At 45.8% G+C, this 19,354-nt stretch overlaps 1 pseudogene; it reads left to right on the top strand.

Annotated features, from left to right (window-relative positions):
• Positions 1 to 18,309, top strand: part of LOC129530338 (arylsulfatase D-like) — a 31,323-nt pseudogene extending 13,014 nt beyond the window's left edge.
• The last annotated feature ends 1,045 nt before the right edge of the window (positions 18,310 to 19,354 follow it).

The raw sequence follows: 19,354 nt of genomic DNA on the forward strand, positions 1-19,354 counted from the left end.
GCATGGAAGGGGACCCTAGCGGGTTGCCACTGCTGGCTGGGGCAGCCTGCTTTTATTCTTTTATTTGGCCCCACCCACATCCTGCTGATGGGTAGAGTCCAGTGGTCTGTTTTCACAGGGCGCTTGATTGGTGCGTTTACAATCCCTGAGCTAGATACAAAGGTTCTCCACCTCCCCACCAGATTAGCTAGATACAGAGTGTTGACACAAAGGTTCTCCAGGGCCCCACCAGAGTAGCTAGATACAGAGTGTGGATTGGTGCATTCACAAACCCTAAGCTAGACACAGGGTGCTGATTGGTGTATTTACAAACCTTGGCCTAGATACAGAGTCCAGACTGGTGTATTTACAATTCCTGAGCTAGGCATAAAGGTTCTCCACCTCCCCACCAGACTCAGGAGCGCAGCTGGCTTCAGCCAGTGGATCTTGCACAGGGGCTGCAGGTGATGCCTGCCAGTCCCAGGCGGTCCACGTGCACTCCTCAGCCCTTGGGTGGTCGATGGGACTGGGCTAGGTGGAGCAGGGGGTGGCGCTCATCGGGGAGGCTCGGGCGGCACAGGAGCCCATAGAGGGAGTGGAAGGCTCAGGCATGGCGGGCTGCAGGTCCCAAGCCCCTGCCCCGGGGGAAGGCAGCTAAGGCCCGGTGAAATATCAAGCGCAGCACCGGTGGGCTGGCACTGCTGGGGGTCCCACTACACCCTCCGCAGCCGCTGGCCTGGGTGCTAAGCCCCTCACTGCCCGGGCCGGCAGGGCCGGCCGGCTGCTCCCAGGGCAGGGCCCGCCAAGCCCACGCCCACTCATGACTCTAGCTGGTCCGCAAGCGCTGCGCCTCTCCCGACACACCTCCCTGCAAGCTGAGGGAGCAGGCTCCGGCCTTGGCCAGCCCAGAAAGGGGCTCCCACAGTGCCGCGGTGGGCTGAAGGGCTCCTCAAGTGCCGCCAAAGTGGGAGCCCAGGCAGAGGAGACGCCCAGAGCGAGCGAGGGCTGTGAGGAGTGCCAGCACACTGTCACCTCTCAATCCCAGCAATTCGGGAGGCCAAGATAGGAGGATCTTTTACCCCAGGTGCTTTAGACTAGCTTGGGAAACATAAGAAGACTGGTTCTACAATAAATAAAATCATTAGCCGGGCATGGTGGTGTGTGCCTGAAATGCCAGCTACTCAGGAGGCTAAGGTGGGAGGTTCGCTTCAGCCTTGGATGTCGAGGCTGCAGTAAGCAATGATCACACCACTGTACTTCAGCCTGGGTGACAGAGTGAGACTCTGTCCCTAAAAAAATAAAAATAAAGTTTAATTAAAAAAAGAGGCAGTAACTGCTCAGAGCATCTGAGAGTCTCCTTATAATCTTTGGGATCTCAGACACCAACCCTCGGAGGAGACAGCTTTGCAGAAGCCAACCTTTTCATGTGGCTGGGTTTCCCATATGAGAGTCTCGAAGTGGATGTCATGTGATGGCTCGAATAGCATTAACATACACGCCATTGGATTCTGTACATTTTTATTGACAGTTTTTTAAACTTTTTTTTTTTTTTTTTTGCATTCTTTGTAGAGATGAGGTCTCACTATGTTGCACAGGCTGCTCTCAAACTCCTGGGCTCAAACAATCCTTCCATCTTGGCCTCCCAAAGGGCTAGGATTACAGATGTGAGCCACTGTGCCTGGCCTTTTTCTAATGTCTCTTTTTTTTTTTTTTTTTTTTTTGAGACAAGGTCTCACTATATGGCCCAAGCTGGTCTTGAATTCCTGGGCTCAAGCCATCTTCCCACCTCTGCCTTCCAAAGTGCTGGGACTGTAAGCGTGAGCCACCGTGCCTGGCCCTTACTTTTTAATTTGTACAAATGTATGGGGTATGTGTGAAATTTTGTTACGTGTATACATTGAATAGCGAGCAAGTCAGCATACTTACAGTGTCCATCTCCTGAGTACAATACATTTTGCTAGCTTTGGTCACCCTACTCTTCTACCAGACATTGAATGTATTCCTTTAAGCTTACTGTATGTTTGTACTGTTCAAACCACTTCTCTTTGTCCTTCACCCTTCCCAGCCTCTGGTCTCTATCATTCTATTCTCTATCTTCATGTGATCAGTTTTTCTTAGCTCCCACATGTGAGTGACAATACAGTATTGGTCATTCTGTGCCTGGCTTATTTTAGTTAACATAGTGACCTCCTGTTTCATCTGTATTGCTGCAAATGACAGGATTTCATTCTTTTTGATGGCTGATAGTATTCCATCATGTACATACACCAGATATTCCCTTTTTTTCTGAGACAGGGTTGGTTCTGTCACACATGCTGGAGAGCAGTGGCATGATCACGGCTCCCGGCAACCTGTCTCCCAGGCTCAAGCAATTCTTGTGCCTCTGCCTCTTGAGTGGCTAGGATTATAGGCGCCTGCCACCACACCCTGTTAATTTTTTTATTTTTAGTAGAGATGGGGTTTACCCATTTCACCATATTCTCCAGGCTGGTCTTGAACTCCTGACCTCAACTGATCTGCAAGGCTTGGCCTCCAAAAGTACTGGGATTACAGGCTTGAGCCACCGTGCCCAGCCTCCAGTCTTTTTTATGGCTGAATGGTATTCCACTGTGGACATACACAGTATATATACACACACACACACACACACACACACATATATATAAATAATATGTGTGTGTATGTAAAATATATATAGTAGTGTGTATATATATAAAATATATATATATATATATATTTTTTTTGAGCAGGGTCTGGCTCTGTCATCCATGCTGGAGTGCAGTGGAGTGATCAGGGCTGACTGCAAGCTCCACCTCCTGGGCTCAAGCCATCCTCCCACCTCAGCCTCCCGAGTAGCTGGGACCACAGGCTCGAACCACCATGCCCAGCTAATTTTTCTATTTTTGGTAGAGGCGGCATTTCACCTTGTTGCCCAGGCTTGTCTTGAACTCCTGGCCTCAAGTGATCCTCCCGCCTCAGCCTCCCAAAGTGTTGGGATTACAGGCATGAGCCACCATGTCCGGCCCACCATCTATTCTTTCTGTGTTCACCCACTGATGGCCTCAGAATGTGATCCCCTGCCTTGGCTCTTGTGAATAGTGCTGGAGTGAACATATGGGCGCAGGGGTCCCTTTGATGTACTGTGTATTCTGTGTATTCTCAAAGAGGTTTTCTTCTTTCAGACACAAGCATGGGCCATTTCTCCTCTTTCTTTCTTTGCTGCATGTGCACATTCCCCTTGTGACCACGAGTGCATTCCTGGGGAAAAGTCATCATGGCTTATATGGTGATAATGTGGAGGAGATGGACTGGCTCATAGGTAAGTCAAGGTACCTCAGAGCCTCACTCCACCCTCGGCCTCAGCATTGAACATACAGACTGGCCATCTGAATATGAACCAGCTTGCAATAAAGAATAACGGTGGTGGCTCATGCCTGTAATCCCAGCACTTTGGGAGGCTGAGGCGGGTGGATCACCTGAGGTCAGGAGTTCAAGACCAGCCTGGGCAACATGGTGAAACCCTGTCTCTACTACAAATATAAAAATTAACCCAGTGTGGTGGTACACACCTGTATTCCCAGCTACTTGGGAGGTTGACATATGAGAATCGCTCAAACATGGGAGGCAGTGGTTGCAGTGAGCTGAGATTGTACCACTGTACTCCAGCCTGGGTGACAGATCAAGACTCCATCTCAAAAAAACAAACAAAAAATAAATATAAAAATAATAAGAGTTACTCTTAGCACTTTTGGAGGCCCAGGTAGACAGATCGCTTGAGGTCAGGAATTCAAAACCAGCTTGCACAACATAGTGAGACCTCATCTCTACAAAAATAAATGCTTAGCCAGCTATGGTGGCACATGCCTGTAGTGGCAGCTACTCAGGAGGCTGAGGCAGGAGGATCGCTTCAGCCTGGGAAGTCAAGGCTGCAGTGAACTGAGATTGCACTGCTGTACTCCAGGCTGGGCAACAGAGTGAGACCCTGACTCTTCAACAATAATATAATAGTACAAAGAATGGGGGCAGAACACACTCCCATACCATATTTATTTGCTCCTTCAATATTTCCAATTACTTGGTCTAATTCTGCACAAAATCAACCTTCTACACAGCCAGTGACTTCATGTCATCATCAGAAGCTACCGAAAGTGAAGCAATAAAGTTAATGTTCAGGACAATGCAGAGACGCTGTCTTCCTTCTATGGCCTTCAGGAAACCCTGGAGAGGACCACTGAGGCTGCAGATTCTTAAAAGAGCACAGACATAAAAATTCTTGCAGAATCTGAATGTGTCTCCTGAGACAAGCATAGTGTTAGAGTGGGATTAGTTCACATTCTTAGAAGTCTGCATTTTCAGGTGGGGCAAAGTGGCTCATGGCTTTAATCCCAGCATTTTGGGAGGCTGATGTAGGGAGATGGCTTGAGGCCAGGAGTTCAAGACCAGCCTGGGCAACATAGTGAGAGCCCCCCGATCTCTACAAAAAATTTTAAAAATTGGACAGGCATGGTGGTGTGCACCTGTGGTCCCAGCTACTCCGGAGGCTGAGGTGGGAAGATCATTTGAGCCCAGGAGGTTGAGGCTGCAATGAGCTATAATTATTGCACCATTGAACTCCAGCCTGGGCAACATATCAAGACCCTGTCTCCAAAATAAAAAGAAATAAAAAATGAATAATAGGAAGAAAAACTTCTTTCATATCATTTATTTGCTCCTTCAGTATTTCCAATTACTTAGTCTAATTTTGCATAAAATCAACTGTATTAGTCCATTCTTGCAAAGAAATAACTTAGATTGGGTAATTTATAAAGAAAAGAGGTTGGATTGGCTCATAGTTCTGCAGGCTGCACAGGAAGCATGGCAGTGTCTGCTTCTGGGGAGACCTTGGGGAGCTTTTATTCATGGTGGAAGGTGAAGGGGGAGCAGGAGTCTCCAGCAGGAGCAGGACCAAGAGAGGAGGGGAGGAGCCACACACTTTTAAACAACCAGATCTCGAGAGAAGCTGCTCACTCTGCAGCACCAAGGGGAGATGGTGCTCAACCATTCATGAGAACTCTGCCCCCATCATTCAGTCACCCCCGCAGGCCCCACCACCAACACTGAGGATGACAATTCCACATGAGATTTGGGCGGGGAAACTCATCCAAACCATATTATCAACCTTCTACACAGCCAATGACTTAACGTCCTCATTAGAAGTTACAGAAACTCAAGCAATAAAGTTCAAGACAATGCAGAGATGTCACCTTCCGTCTATCGCCTTGAAGAAACCCTGGAGAGGACCAACGAGGCTGCAGGTCTTAAGAGAGTGTAGATATTAAAATCCTTGCAGAATCTGAACATATCTCCTGAGACAAGCATAGTGATAGGGCGGGATTGGTTCATAGTGTAAACCAAAAATAAATTCAAAGGCCCCCCACAACCATCTGAATGGATTCCCGCCTTTGCCAGGGCACCCTAAAACTTAACCTGAGAGTCTGGCTCATGCCATGATGGGAAGAGGAGTTGGGCATGCCTCATTCTACCCCTCCAGCACGAACATCCACACAGACCTTAACTCTGATAAGAAACATTTACAATCTGTTTCCTCTGAAGCCTGTTACCTGGAGGCTTCATCTGCATGATAAAACCTTGAGATTGAGACCTGCCTCAGATACTTTTCAGTTTATAGCAGTCTTCAAAGTCTGCATTTTTGGAGCTACAGATGACCATGTGGCTTATATCGTTTTGACTTTATGTCAGTGCTTTCAATGACCAGTGGCCTCCATGGATAAAGCAATTGCATGGTTTGCAGGGCATCCTCTGCACTGCTGAGCCATCAACCTCCAAATGCCAAGGCCCATAGATGCTACTTAGAGCCCTGCTTCCTCCTACATACTGCTTCCTCCTACATAGACAGGATTCTGTCATCACTGAGTCTCACCATTTCCCTCTCCCCAGCATCTTTATTATGTGACACACACACACACACACACACACACACACACGGCACTATGTTTACAAAAGCATGCCCGCTGGCAACCTCTTGGTGTTGTGTGTTCATTCTGTTTTGTATTGGTGGTATCCTGGGGTCGACCAAAAGAGTCAAACTCCATAAAATATTTGGAGAGATTTATTCTGAGCCAAATATGAGTGACTAGTGACCCATGACACAGCACTCAGGAGGTCCTGAGAACATGTACTCAAGGTGGTCGGCGTGCAGCTCAGCTTTATACATTTAGGGAGACATACGGCATCAATCAATATGTGTAAGATGTACCTTGGTTCAGTGCAGAAAGGCAAGACCACTGAAAGGGGGACTTCCAGGTCAAAGGCGGATTTTCAGATTTTCTGATTGACAGGTAGTTGAAAGAGTTATTATCTGAGAATCAATAGAAGGGAATGTCTGGGTTATGATAAGGGGTTGTGGAGGCCAAGGTTTCATACCAAAGAAGACTCCAGGTAAACACTTTTACACTGTTGGTGGGACTGTAAACTAGTTCAACCATTGTGGAATTCAGTGTGGCAATTCCTCAGGGATCTAGAACTAGAAATACCATTTGACCCAGCCATCCCATTACTGGGTATATACCCAAATGACTATAAATCATGCTGCTATAAAGACACATGCACACGTATGTTTATTGCGGCATTATTCACAATAGCAAAGACTTGGAACCAACCCAAATGTCCAACAATGATAGACTGGATTAAGAAAATGTGGCACATATACACCATGGAATACTATGCAGCCATAAAAAATGATGAGTTCATGTCCTTTGTAGGGACATGGATGAAATTGGAAATCATCATTCTCAGTAAACTATTGCAAGAACAAAAAACCAAACACCGCATATTCTCACTCATAGGTGGGAATTGAACAATGAGATCACATGGACACAGGAAGGGAAATATCACACTCGGGACTGTGGTGGGGTGGGGGGAGGGAGGAGGGATAGCATTTGGAGATATACCTAATGCTAGATGACGAGTTAGTGGGTGCAGCGCACCAGCATGGCACATGTATACATATGTAACTAACCTGCACAATGTGCACATGTACCCTAAAACTTAAAGTATAATTAAAAAAAAAAAAAAAGAAGACTCCAGGTAGCAGGCTTCAGAGGGAATACATGGTAAATGTTTCTTATCAGACTTAAAGAGTCTGTTCTACCAGTCTTTTTTTTTTTAAACAGGGTCTCACTCTGTTGCCTAGGCTGGATTGCAGTGGTACGATCTTGACTCATCGTAGCTTTGCCCTTCCAGTCTCAGGCAATCCTCCCACTTCAGCCTCCCGAGTAGCTGGGACTACATACAAGCATGTGCCACCACATCTGGCTAATTTTGTATGTTTTGCATGTTTTGCCATGTTGCCCAGGCTGTTCTTGAAGTCCTGAGCTAATCAATCTTCCTGCCTCGGCCTCCCAAAGTGCTGGGATGATAGGCATGAGCCACCTTGCCTGACCTCTCAGTCATAAGGCCACTGTTTTAATGTGAATGCTGGTCAGTTGCACCTGAATTCCAAAGGGAGGGTATCATGATGCATGTCCACCACCGCCCCATCCCCCGCCCCTGCCACTTTCCATCACGGCCTGACCTAGTTTTTGTTTTTTGTTTCTTTTTCTTCTTCTTTTTGCTTGTTTTTTAGAGGGAGTCTCGGTCTGTCACCCAGGCTGGAGTGCAGCACAGTGGGATCTCAGCTCATTGCAAGCTCCGCCTCCTGGATTCACACCATTCTCCTGCCTCAGCCTCCTGAGTAGCTGGGACTACCGTCGCCTGCCACCATGCCCGGCTAATATTTTGTGTTTTTAGTAGAGACAGGGCTTCACAGTGTTAGTCAAGATGGTCTCGATCTCCTGACCTTGTGATCTGCCTGCCTCAGCCTCCCAAAGTGCTGGGATTACAGGCATGAGCCACTGCACGTGGCCCTCTTTTGGGTTTTTTTCTGAAACAGTCTTACTCTGTCGCCCAGGCTGGAGTGAAGTGGTGCAATCTCACCTCAGTGCAACCTCTGCCTCCTGGGTTCAAGCGATTCTCCTGCCTCAGCCTCCCGAGTAGCTGAGATTATAGGCATGCACCCCCACACCTAATTTTTGTGTTTTTGGTAGAGATGAGGTTTCACCATAATGGCCAGGCTGGTCTTGAACTCCTGGCCTCAGGTGATCCGCTCACCTCAGGCTCCCAAAGTGTTGGCTCACAGGTGTGAGCCGCCATGCCCGGCCTGACCTAGTTTTTCAGGTTGACTTTGGAATGGCCTTGGCTGAGGGGAGAGTCCATCAGTCAATTAGGGGGCTTCGAATTTTATTGTTGGTTTGCATTGTAAACAGTCCTGTGGTATCACAATGATTAGCTATGTCTTACCCTTTGGGATCACATCGTAACCATGGCCTCCGAGTAACTGTGGTCTCTTCTTATGACTTCCTGGCAAGAGGTGTCTCACGCAGAAACGAAGAAGTGTATTGAACTAGAGGACGCTGCTTTGTTTTCTTGGTCCTGAAACTTTCCATTTTCTGTAAAGGTAAGATTCTTAATGCCATCAAAGACAATGATTTAAGAAACTCAACATTCACATATTACACCTCTGACCGTGGAGGACATTTAGAGGCAAGAGATGGACACAGGAGTTAGGGGGATGGAATGGAATTTACAAAGGTGAGCTCTGGACACTGGGGACACATATGCATTTGACCAAATAGCTCCCACCACTGAGGGTCCCAGAACAAGTCAAACTGAAAATGAGTTTGCTCATTTCAAAAAGAATGTATTGAACAGCTACTGTAGTACAAGTTCTACCTAGATGAGCAGAACAGGCAGATAAAAAGTCACATCCCCTTCCTTTAAAGGGTTTACACTTTAATAGAAGAGAGAGAGGTATAAATAAATAATTCAGATAAAATTAAAATTTATTATATTCTTAATTTTTAAATATTTAATAAATGTATTACTATTTTAATATTTTAAATGCATCAATTAATATTGATGCATAATATTTGATAAATATTTTTAAAATTATTGGTATTTAACAAGCATTTTTAAATTATTAAATGTAATGAATATTTTAATACATTCTTTTATTCTAAATAAAGGTTGCATAGATTGACTAGAACAGTTGAATCAGCCACAGTGACCCACCGATATTCAAGAGCCCAGGTAGTAGCACGATTCTGGAAATGTTGCTGTGGCTGTTTTTGGGAAGCTGAGGCTGCCCCAGTGTGCATGTGTGTGTGCAGATGGCTGCGCATATTCATATACCTATGCACAAATACATCCAGGTATGTGTATAGACTGGGCAGTTTCCGGCAAAATCCTAATGATGCCTTTTACTTACAGGTGGGAAGGGCATAGGAGGATGGGAAGATGGGATCCATGTGCCCGGGATTTTCCACTGGCCAAGGGTGCTCCTGGCTGGCCGAGTGATTGGAGAGCCCATGAGCCTGATGGACATGTTCCCTCCTGTGGTCCAGCTGGCAGGCGGCAAGGTGCCCCAGGACAGGTACGTGGAGATAAGGCTGCATGTTCCCTATTTTTTCAAAATTGTTCTTAGTTTTTATTTTTTTTTTATTTTCAGTAGGATTTTGGGGAACAGGTGGTGTTTGGTTACATAAATAAGGTTTTTTTTTTGTTTTTTTTTGCGATGGAGTCTCACACTGTTGCCCAGGCTGGTGTGCAATGGCACAATATCGGGTCACTGCAACCTCCGCCTCCCGAGCGATTCTCTCGTATCAGCCTCCCAAGTAGCTGGGATTACAGGCATGCACCACCATCTCCTTTACCCATGTGACCATGTGTCCTGGGGTCTATTATTATTAAAAAGTAAGAACAGGTCGGGTGCAATGGCTCATGCCGATAATCCTGGCACTTTGGGAGGCTGAGATGTGCTGATCACCTCAGGTCAGGAGTTTGAAAGCAGGCTGGCCATGTGGTGAAACCCCATCTCTACAAAAAATACAAAAATTAGCTGGGTGTGGTGGCTTGTGCCTGTAGTCACAACTACTCAGGAGGATGAGGCATGAGAATCACTTGACCAGGGGGCAGAGGTTGCAATGAGCTGAGATTGTGCCACTGCACTGCAGCCTCGGCAACACAGCAAGACTCTGCCTCATAAAAAAAAAAATTAAGAAAATTCAACCTGGAAATGTTGGCTGTCCAGCTGGAATTTGAAGGCTTTGTGTTAACATCCACAGTGACAGTGCTGTGTGTTGGTGTGTGTGTGTGTGTGTGTGTGTGTATGTGTGCATGTGCACTCTGCTTATGCAGTGCTGCATAATAAATGACCCCAACACTTAAGAGACACCATGTCTTGAAATAACCACATGTATCCTGCTCAGCAACCTGCAATCTTAACAGTAACTGGAGAGACAGCCCATCTCTGCTCCATTTGCTGGGAAGGCTTGCATTCTGGAACATGTGTTCCCAGGTGCAAAAGGCTGCCTGGGAGCCCATGGTCTGACTCTGCTCTGTGTTCTCTTCATGGAATCAGGGTGATCGACAACCGCAGCTTGGTGCCCTTGCTGCAGGGAGCTGAGGCATGCTTAGCACATGAGTTCCTGTTTCATTACTGTGGGTAGCATCTCCACACAGCACACTGGCAACTGAAGAATAGTGAGTACACACTGCCCACAGCCAAGGTTGTCCAGAGAAACAGACAATAAGATGTGTGGATGTGTGGATGAATGGATGGATGGATGGACAGACAGCTATAGAAATACAGATAGATAAACCAATGAGTAGATTATAGATAGATGAGAGGAGGGGGAGAGAGAAAAAGAGAGAGAGAGAGAGAGGATAATGGATAGATAGATGATAGAGAGATAAAGATACACAATGGATGGATAGATATATAGATAGATAAGATAAATGATAGATAAGTTACATGATGGATGGATATATAGATTGGATAGATAGATAATATAGATAGATAAAAAGTAGAAGCAGTTCATGGATGGATGAATAGATGGATGGATCTTTCATGGATGATGGATGAAAAGTAGATAGAGATATCTGGTGGGCTGTTTGAAAAAGACAGATGACCATATAGTTAGATAATAGATAGATGATAGACAGGTGATAGATAAGTTGATAGATAAATAGATGATAGATGGATAGAATAGATGGTAGATAGGTAGACAGATGACAGGTATGTAGGTAGATGGATGATAAACAGATAAGAGTCTGTAGATCAATGGACTTATAGATAGGTAGGTAAGTAGGTACACAGAGAGAGAAAGAGACAAAGACAAATTTTAATGAATCATCTCACATAGCTTTGAGGCTGACAGCACTGAAATCTGCAGGGCAGGCCAGCAGTGTAGAAATTCTGGCAGGAGCTGATGTTGCAGTGTTGAGCCTGAAGGCTGAAGGACTTATGCAGAATTTCTACACTGTCATCTGAATCCAGATTTCCTTCTTCCTTTTGGGTCATTCTTGTTTCCTCAAGACAGTCAACTGATTAAATGAGGCCCATGACATTATGGAGGGCAATCTGCTGCACTCCAATCTACTGACTTAAATCTCAATCTCATCTAAAAATACCTTTACAGCAACATCTATTGTTTGACCAAATATCTGGGTACTGTGGCCCAGCTAAGCTGGCAGATAAAATTCACCATCACAGAGCAGATCCCTTTCTTTCAAGCTAAGAAGAGTCAGTCTGTTATCTCAGAGAGGGTGATGACTGGTATTTGGCTGTGTTTCTTTTTTGGGGGTGGGGTGGGGGTTGGGGGAGACAGAGTCTTGCTCTGTCGCAAAGGCTGGAGTGCAGTCAGTGGTCTCAGCTCACTGCAACCTCTGCCTCCTGGGTTCAAGCAATTCTCCTACCTAAGCCTCCCAAGGAGCTGGGATTACAGGTGCCCGCCACCACGCCTGGCTAATTTTTGTATTTTTAGTAGAGATGGGTTTCACCACTTTGGCCAGGGTGGTGTCAAACTCCTGACCTCAAGTCATCCACCAACCTCAGCTTCCTAAAGTGTTGGGATTACAGGCGTGAGCCACCGTGCTCAGCCTGGCCATGTTTGTAAGGAAAGAAATGTGCTGAGTCCACACCATGCCCTCTTCTTATTGCCTTTATTATCCATAGTTAATCCAACTAAAGACCCTGAGCACACATGATTAGTAGACAGATAGAGGTAGACAGATGATTAGATAGGTACATGTGTAAGCTGATGGATACATAGATAAATAGTTAGATACATATAGATGATAGAAGAGAGGAGATAGATGATAGATAGACAAGTAGGTAGATAGATGATACAGATATAGATAAGATAAATTGATGGACAGATACAGATAGATGATAGATGATAAATAGAAGATAGACGATAGATTGACAGATAGGTGGGTAGACAGATGATAGAGATAGATGATAGATAAGATAAATTGATGGATAAATAGGTAGTCAGAGATAGACAATAGAGCCTAGACAGATAATAGGGAGACAGAGCATAGATAGATAATTCATAAATAGATAACTAGATAGGTAAGTAGATGATAGATGAATGGATGGATGATGGATAAGATACATTGATTGATAAATAAGTAGAGATAAACAGTAGATAGGTGATGGATAGGTAAACAAGAGATAGATGATTGATAGGTAGATAGATCATTCATAAATAAATAGATGATCGATAGATGAGATCAATAGGTAAGATAAATGGATGGACTGATAGATAAATAGCTAGCGATAGATAGGTAAGTACCCAATCGTGCCGTTTAAAATATCTTGGTTGTTTCTGTGTAGAAAGGTAGTAGATCGACGCTGAACAGTTTCAACACAGGGGAAAGGGGAAGAATTAAGGAACCTCTACGATTCTGATTTCTGAAAGCAGCCACAGTGAACACTCTGCAATGAGTCCCTTTCCCTGGGGCATGTGATGCAGAGACACAAACAGACACACACGGGTGCACGCACGCACACACACACGGTCTGACTTGACAAGCTGAAGGCTGTGATTTTGTGGACTACCTCGTGTCCGCCCTCCTTTTCATTGAACAGGGAGGTTCATGCTGATTCCACAGTGCTGACATCTGCATCCTATGTTCACACCTGCATGGATTTCTGCCACCCTGACTCCCTTCTTGTCTGCAGCCAGGTGGAAGCATCTGGAAGGTTCATTACATGATTCCACAGTTCCACCCCAAGGGAGCAGGGGCCTGCTACGGCTGAGGCATCTGCCCATGTTCCAGGGAGGGCATGACCCGTCACAGACCCCCTTTGCTCTTTGACCTCTCCACAGACCACTCTGAGGCACGGCCCCTGACCCCCGACTCCAAGCACCTGTACCACGCCATGATAGCAAGGGTAGGTGCTGCAGTGTCGAAGCATTGGCAGACCCTGAGTCCTGTGCCCCAGCAGTTTTCCACAAGCAACATCTTGTGGAGCTGCAGACATTTCCCGTTCTGCTCATGCCCAAGGATGGGGGTGGCACCCCGAATGCCAAGACTGTGAGAGAGGATCCAGGAGAGCCTGACTGCATTGCAAACAAAATTCTCCAAGCTTGGTTCTATCTTCAGCTTCCCTTTTTGCAAGGAACATGCCCTGGACTGACAGTGAGTCCCCATTTTCTTTTTTTTGGGACAGAGTGTCACTCTGTCCCCCAGGCTGGAGTGCAATCGTGCAATCTCTGCTCACTGCAATCTCTGCCTCCCCAGTTCAAGCGATTTTCCTGTCTCAGCTTCCTGAGTACCTGGGATTACAGGTACCAGGCACCCCCCCACCATACCTAGTGAATTTTTGTAGTTTTAGTAGAGACAGGGTTTCACCATGTTGCCCAGGCTGGTCTCGCACTCCTGACCTCAAGTCAGCCACCTGCCTCAGCCTCCCAAAGTGCTGGGATTACAGGCATGAGCCACTGCACCCATGTAGGGTTTCCCATTCCTGATTTGTGAAATAAGACTGTCCCAGTAGGCACCCACTGATGCCTCCTCTTCCTCTTCTAAATCTCAGGGTTCGTCATTGTGCCAATGCCCAATGTTTTCACTCCTCCATCTTAAAGCATTGTTGTAATTTCATCACCTAGATGACATAACAGCCTTACAAAAGGACAGGGAAGAGTGTCTGTTCCTACTCTCACATAGCAGAGGAAAGTTAAAACCTCTCAGTCTCTGTTTTTGAGGACTCATTAATCTCAAATAATTGATGCATTTTTCATACATTAGGGTCTCTGTCCATGTGTCTTCCTGATATTGTTATAGAAATGGCTTCAGGCTGCTGGTAACAGAGGCTGGGAAAAAAGAATGCCTTAAACAAAGCTAGGCATGGTGACTCACACCTGTAATCCCAGCACTTTGGGAGGCCAAGGTGGGAGGACCACTTAAACCTAGGAGTTAGACACCTACCCAGCCTGAGCAACACAGTGAGACCTCATCTCTACAAAAAAACAAATAATTAGCTAGATGTCGTGGCACACAGCTGTAGTCTCAGCTACTTAGGAGGCTGAAGCGGGAGGATTATTTGAGGCTGGGAGGTCGAAACTGCAGTGAGCTATGATTGCACTACGGCACTCCAGGCTGGGGGGCAGAGTAAGACCCTCCCTTAAAAAAAAATGACTTAAAGAGTTAAGAACAAGAGAAGGGTGTGTTCTCTTCCAAGTAGTGAACCAGTCAAGGGTAAGCAACCCAAGGCTAGCAGGCTCTTTTCAATTCCCAGCTCTGCCACCCTTAGCATGGCAGAGAGTTGGCCTCATTATGTCAGCATGGCTGCCACAGTGCCCGACACTCCAGGCAGCAGGAGGGAGAAAGAACCAAAGGGCATCCCTTTCTCTTGAAGCAGTCCCTACAATGGGGGATTAATTCAAAGCCCCAACCCAATTTCTGCTTGCAACCATTATCCATAGAAACAACTGGAGGTTGAGAAGTGCAGTCTTTTAGGTGGGCACCTGGCTGCGCTGTATGAAACCAGAATTAGGTTGGTTAGCAGCAAAAGAAAATGCTTACTGAGTTGACTGAGGTTTTTGATGCATTGCTTTATTGTCATATTAAATGACTTTATCTCACTCTGCAGTGAAACACTTACTACCATTGCCTATAATTGGCAAATGATCCTCAGATGCACAGAAGATGCCCAGATGGAAAGTTTGCCCCTTGGGCAAAGAGACAGCATTGGGAACCTTCAGACATGCAGAGAGAAGGCAGCTTTTCTTCCTACATTCCTCGAATAGCTAAGATTTGACCAATATGTTTTTTAAGTCAATTCTAGTATGTTTCATCCTCACCTCTTACCCTGTGTCGCTTTGATGATGGAAGTATAGTCCTAACCTACTGCACAGCTGGGACCCCCTGCCCCCACATCCCAGCTAATTTTTGTATTTTTCTTAGAGATAGGGTCTCACTACGTTGCCCAGGCTGGCCTTAAACTCCTGGCTTCAAGCAGTCCTCCCACTTGGCCTCCTAAAGTGCTGGGATTACAGGTTTGAGCCACTGTGCCTTGCAATTTTTAAAACTTTTAACTTTTATGGATACATCAGAGTTGCACATATCTATGGGATTGGTGTGATATTTTTGATACAAACATACAATATGTAGTCATCAAATCTGGGTAACTGGGCTATCCATTACCTCAAATATTTACCATTTCTTTGTGTTGGGAACATTTCTAAATATACTCTTTTAGTTGTTCTGAAATATACAATTGGCTGGGCACAGTGGCTCACACCTGTAATCCCAGCACTTTGGGAGACTGAGGTGGGTGGATCACTTGAGGTCAGGAATTCCACAGTGACCAACATGGTGAAACCCCGTCTCTGCTAAAAGTACAAAAATTAGCTGAGCGTGATGGTGGGTGCCTGTAATCCTAGCTACTCAGGAGGCTGAAGTGGGAGAATTGCTTGAACCTGAGAGATGGAGGTTGCAGTAAGCTGAGATGGCACCACTGCACTCCAGCCTGGGTGACAGAGCAAGACTCCATCTAAAAAAAATAAAAACAAAAATAAAAACAATGAATTATTGTTAAAAAAGCAAATGTTTGGCCAGCCACGGTGGCTCAGGCCTGTAATCCCAGCACTTTGGGAGGCCAAAGCGGGTGGATTGCTTGAGGCCAGGAGTTCAAGACCAGCCTAGCCAACATGGTGAAACCCCATCTCTACTAAAAATACAAAAATTACCTGGGTGTGGTGGTGTGCACCTGTAATCCCAGCTACTTGGGAGGCAGAGGCAGGAGACTCACTTGAACTGGGAGGTGGAGGTTGCAGTGAGCCAAGATCGTGCCACTTCCGCCTGGGCGACAATAAAGAGACTTCGTCTCAAAAAAAGACAAAAACAAAAACAAACAAACAGCAAATGTCTTAAAGGGAAGAAAGCCTTGAGGTTAAAGGTCATCTCCAGGTTGAATACCTCACCCTCTGTCCTTGGCCTCCACGTCACCCCATCCCATTATTTGGGCAAATATTACCTTCATGCTATCCATTAAAAAAAAAAAAAGAAGAAACATCACAGTCCCCCAGGCCATCGTGAAAACCTGGAATACAAGAATGACATGTTTTCTTCTTTGTTTTCAGAAACCACAGCACATTCCCCACCCGGAGAACATGCTCAAAAGAAAAGAAAAGAAGATTCAGAAGTGTTCATCTTCTTTTTTACTTTTTTTTTTAATTTAAAAATCTCAACTTTCCTCCACACCTGTTAAGACCTATGACATGAACAGATACACTTTAAAGGTAGAGGTTCTGGCTGGCTTATAAGCACCCAGGATTTCTGCAGAAAACCTCACTGGGGCTTTAAAAAAATACATTCTTTAAAACTTTCTTGTATGGCTCTTTGTTTTTGTTTTTGTTTTTTATTTTGTTTTGTTTTGTTTTTGGAGACAGGGTTTCACTCTGTTGCCCAGGCTGGAGTGCTGTGGTACAATCACAGCTCACTGCACCTCCAACTCCCAGGCTTAAGCGATCCTCCAGACTTAACCTCCAGAGTAGCTGAGGCAACAGGCACGTGCCACCATGCCTGACTAATTTTTTTTTTTATGTGTAGAGATAGGGTTTCCCTATGTTTCCCAGGCTGGTCTCGAACTCCTGGCACAAGCAATCCTCCACTTCGGCCTCCCAAAGTGCTGGGATTATGGCTCCTTGAGAGTTAGGTTCCCTTTGAGTCTAACTGTGGCAGGCCAGGTTTCCATTAGCAGGCGGAGCAAACAGTTTTTCCACTAATGCTTTATTATAATTCTGATGAATGCGTAAATTAAACATTAAAGAACTGGAGAAAGTGGTGCTGGGGAAGGACGGCCAAAATGCCAAAACAAACCTATGAAGGCCCTGCATGAGCTTCCTCAGACCCTAAAGTAGGATCAAATAATAAAAGCATTCTTACACATACACCTCATACCAGGGCTCACTGAAGATTAAGAAACTTTCCAAGCGTCTAGAGAAAACTTTGCAGACCCCAGACCCTAGTTAAAGATTAGACAGGAACTGAATGAAATATTCCCGCTCGTAGGTGCAATCCTACACGTGGGCATAGAGCTTAAAATGCATAGAAACCCTGGAAAAAACTTGTCAGTTTGAGTTGACCTGGTGAATTAATCTGACCTTCTCCCTGTAACCCGCTGGAGAAATAAATTCCCTTCTCCCCAGTCTGTCTGCACCTCATTATTGAACCCCAAGAACAAGCAGCCAGCCATCGTTCATTCGTCCAGGAGCAAAACCTTTGTTAAAGAAAAAACTATTCCGTGATGTTAGGTTGGTAACTGCAGTTATTACTTCTGCACGAACCTCAAACTTGTGAAAGCATCACCAAAAAGATAATGAAGACATTATCCAGGCTTATCGTGTGAAGTACAGGGACCACTGCAATGGGCATTCACAGTGCAGGAGAGAGGCTGGGCTCAACTTCCAATATGAACACAGCAAGGGCAAGTGGGAATGTATAGCCATGGGGGCAGGCAGCGGGTGTATAGATGGCAAAGCACTAAAAGGAAACATCAGAGGTAAAGTGGGTCCTGGCTAAACCAACCTCACAGGATTCTTGTTAAAGCCAGCCAAGGGGGTTAAACATCAACCGGGGTGGTGGACGATGAGGAACCTGATATCAAGAATGGTGGCTTCTTGCCAAACTGACTTAGCAGGTACTTTGCTGAAATCTAATTTTATAAGGAAACGCACAACCAGGCCTGGGAGGGGCTTCAGGAGCCTGGCTATGGTTTGGGCAGGCAGAGACTTTTTGTCACATCTCCTTCTCACCTAAAGCTGTCTGCGGTGAATTCTTGCATCGTTTCCTTTTCATGCATTTCCCCAGTCATATGTTGCAAACCTAACCCTGAAAATACCAAGTATGCAGCCGGTCTGTGAGCTGAGGGAATATGCAGAGACCTGCAGAGAAGCAGTGTTGTCTGCAGATTTAAAGAGGAAGGAAGCAGGACTCGGATAAGGAGGGGGCCATCCAGAGGAATGGAGGAGAGCTGACTTACAGCTGCCTTGCAGAGGGCCTACCTATATCTTGGGGGATGCCTGCAAGTCTGGTCTTTGACTCTTGTTCAAGATAAGAGCTGGGATTTATGATGCATTAGTTAAAGTTCAAACCTCCCTGCTGACCCAAGTCTGTTTCTTTACTTAACGTTTGCACATTTGCAAGTGGCCTAACCAGTTAGACAGCCTGGATGCACTGAATGACTGGAGTGGCAACCGGCTCCCCTACCTCCTCAATGTCTGGTTTGAGGCCCCATGAAACCAAGATTCCTCTCGCCGTCCTTGGTGTGCCAACCATGAGACAGAACAAAGGAGACCCTGGTAAGCTCGTGCCCGGGATGTCCCTGAAGCTCCAACACTGGCTGCATGCTCTTTCTCTCCTCACAATCTCTCACAGTCTTACACGAAAGCTCTGCTTGGGCATGAGCATGCTGTGTGGGGTCTGCGAAGTCCACTCATATATCCAAACTAGAAACTGGCTGAGTGCAGTGGCTCATGCTTATCATCCCAGCACTTTGGGAGACCAAGGTGGAAGGATCACTCAAGCCCAGGAGTTTGAGACCAGCCTGACCAACACAGTGGGACCCTGTCTACAAAAAATATAAAATCAGGCAAGTGTGGTGGTGCACACTTGTGGCCTCAGCTACTTGGGAGGCTGAGGTGGGAGGATCTCTAGAGCCTGGGAGGTCAAGGCTGCAGTGAGCTGTGATTGCACCACTGTACTCCAGCCTGGGTGACAGTCTCAAAAAGAAAAGAAAAGAAAAGAAAAACTTTGCGGGAAATTTTTCATATATTGACCTTTTAGAAATCCAAGTGCATGTTCCATGAATGGAAAACCCAGCACCAAAATTAACTCAAAGTGGATCAGAGACCCAAATGTAAGTGCGAACTCTATAACACATGCAGAAGAAAACAGAGGAGAAAGTCTTTTTCGTTGTGGGTTAGGAAAACTTTTTAGATAAGACACCAAAAGCCTGACCCATTTAAAAAAAAAAAAACTTGATTGA

This window comes from Gorilla gorilla, chromosome Y (assembly GCF_029281585.2).
Source record: "Gorilla gorilla gorilla isolate KB3781 chromosome Y, NHGRI_mGorGor1-v2.1_pri, whole genome shotgun sequence".
Lineage (NCBI taxonomy): Eukaryota > Metazoa > Chordata > Mammalia > Primates > Hominidae > Gorilla > Gorilla gorilla.